Source organism: Lemur catta, chromosome 9 (assembly GCF_020740605.2).
Source record: "Lemur catta isolate mLemCat1 chromosome 9, mLemCat1.pri, whole genome shotgun sequence".
Classification (NCBI taxonomy): Eukaryota; Metazoa; Chordata; class Mammalia; order Primates; family Lemuridae; genus Lemur; species Lemur catta.
In genome coordinates, this window is record NC_059136.1 from 64,430,694 (window position 1) to 64,433,765 (window position 3,072).

Below are 3,072 nucleotides of genomic sequence, written 5' to 3' on the forward strand. Positions count from 1 at the left end.
AGAGTTGTTATTATCACAGCTGTTATTATATTTTCTAAACAGGAACCAAACCACCACTATCTGCTCTTTATTATGAATATTTTCTATGTATATACAATTATGATTAGTGTTTGCATATTGTCTAATTTAAACATTTTACCACTTATTCCTACTTTTTTATATCGAAGTACACTTATTCCTACTTTTTTATATTAAACACTAAGCTTTAACAAATATTTTGTGTGTATATTTTTGTTCACCTGGCCAGCTATCTTTAGGTGGATTCCTAGAAATGCAACTGCATGATCAAAGATTGGCATGTTTTAAATGTTGATGCATTATGTCAAATTGCTCTCAGGAGAGGTTGTACCAATTTGTACGTCCATTAGAAGATTATGACAATGGACATTTGTTCATACACAGGATATTGGCACAATTTTTTCACCTTAAACAATTTGATTAGTAAAAGTTATATCTTGCTTTTTAATATTTTATTTAAATAACTTGATTAATTTTATATATCTGCCTATTCAAGTCCTCATGTTTTTTTAATTAAAAATGATTTATTGCCAAAAAAGTGCTAAAAATCATTTGAGGCTTCATGTAGTCATACCCTTTTTGCTGATAAATAATTTTGCCTTGATAGGGATGGCTGCTAACAGATGCGGATGGTGGTTGCTGAAAGTTGGGGTGGCTGCATCAATTTCTTAAAATAAGAAAACAATAAAATTTATTGCATGTATTGTCTCTTCCTTTCACAAAAGAGTCTTCTGTAGCATGTGATGCTATTTGACAGCATTTTACCCACAGTAGAACTTCCTTCAAAGTCAGAGTCAATCCTCTCAAACCCTGCCACTTCTTTATCACCTCAATTTAGGTAATAGTCTAAATTCTTTGTTGTCATTTTGACAATGTTCATAGCATCTTCTCCAGAAGTAGTTTCCATGTCAAGAAACCACTTTTTTTGCTCATCCATAACAAGCAACTCCTCATCCACTCAAGTTTTATGATGAGATTCCAATAATCCAGCCACATCTTCAGTTTTCACTTCTAATTCCAGTTATCTTGCTATTTATACCTCATCTGCAGTGACTTCCTCCACTCAAGTCTTGAACTCCTCCAAGTCATTCATGAGGATTGGAATTAACTTCTTCAAATTCCTGTTAATGTTGCTATTCTGACCTCCTCTGTGAATCATGAATGTTCTTATGGCATCTAGAAAGGGGATCCTTTATACAAGGTTTTTAATCCAGCTTTGCCAAGACCCTTCAGAGGAATCACTCTGTATGGCAGCTATAGTCTTACAAAATGCATTTCTTATGTAATATGACTTGAAAGTCAAAATTACTCCTTGATCCATGGGCTACAGAATGGATGTTGTGTTATCAAGCATGAAAACATGATTAATCACTGAGTCTTTGTGCATCTCCATCAGAGCTCTTAGGTGACTAGGTGCGTTGTTAAGCAATAATATTTTGAAAGAATCTTTTTTCTGAGCAGTAGGTCTCAACCGTGGGCTTAAAATATTCAGTAAACCATTCTATAAACAGATGTGCTGTCATCCAGGCTTTGTTGTTCCATTTATAGAGCACAGGCAGAGTGGATTTAGCATAATTCTTAAGGGCCCTGGGATTTTGAGAATGGTAAATGAGCATTGACTTCAACTTAAAGTCACCAGCTGAATTAGCTCCTAACATGAGAGTCAGCCTGTCCTTTGACGCTTTGAAGCCAGACATTGACTTCTCTCAGCTACAAAAGTCCTAGATAGCATCTTCTACCAACAGAAGGCTGTGTCATCTACACTGAAAATCAGTTGACTAGCGTAGCCACCTTCATCAATGATCTTAGCTAGATCTTCTATGTAACTTGCCACAGCTTCTCCATCAGCACTTGTATCTTCACCTTGAACTTTTATGTTATGGAGATGGCTTCTTTCCTTAAACCTCATGAAGCAACCTCTGCTAACTTTAAATGTTTTTTTTTTCTGAAATTTCTTCATCTTTTTCAGCTTTCATAGAATTGAAGAGAGTCAGAATCTTGCTCGGGATTAGTCTTTGCCTTAATGGAATGTTGTGACTGGTTTGATCTTCTACCCAGACCGCTAAAACTTTCTCCATATCACCAATAAGGCTGTTTTTCTTTCGTATCATTTGTGTGTTCACTGGAGTAGCACTTTTAATTTCCTTCAAGAATTTTTCCTTTGCATTCACAACTTGACTAACTGTTTGCCACAAGAGGCCTAGCTCATGTTTTTCTATCATGATATACATGTTTTTCCTAGATAACCTTTTTTTTATCTTGAAGGGAATAGTCATATGTTATGATTGCTTACCAGTTTACAGTTTATTGTTGGATAGAATAATTTTTGTCAAGTAGAAGCTTTTTGTTTTAATCTTTATGTGGTCAAGTCTATCAGTTCTTGACCTTAAGTCTCTTGGATTTAGTATCATTTTTTGAAGATTTTCCCACCTCAGGACAACTATATTTAATTTTTAGCATTTTTATAAAGTTTATATATTTAATTCATCTGAGATGTATTCCAGGATAGAATATGAGAGGGGGTATGATTTTTTAAAATTTTTGCCAATTGCTTAATCATTTACCCTAACATCAGTTGCTGAATAAACCATCACTTTCAAATCAATTTTAACGTCTCATTTATCATATATAAATTTTTACATATACTTGGCCTAGCAATCTGGCATTTTCAAAAGCAGTGAATTGACTTATTTTAGAAAAAGAGTATAGAAACACTGTAATTCCTCAGTTTAAAAAATGCATATGGCAATGTGAGCAAAGCATATAAGAGGTGGGATTTTAGGTAAATTATTTTCTTTTAAACATTTTCTTTGAGATCATTGTTACACACACATTATATTACTTTGTGAATGACATTCAATCTAAGTTGCTAATCTACTGGGGGGATCATGGTACCATACATTGACATTGGGAATATGGAAAAGAATGTCATGTAAAGCGTGAGCAGTCTTTGAGCATCCAAGTAGACGCAGCTGTGTGTATGAGTATGGAACACTAGTTTTCTTTTGATCAATGTTTCTCATATTATACATTTTCAATCATTTTACTTTAAAT

At 34.0% G+C, this 3,072-nt stretch overlaps 1 pseudogene; it reads right to left on the minus strand.

The window, feature by feature from the left end:
• Positions 1 to 559: 559 nt before the first annotated feature.
• Positions 560 to 2,240, minus strand: LOC123644405 (annotated as a pseudogene).
• Positions 2,241 to 3,072: the final 832 nt, after the last annotated feature.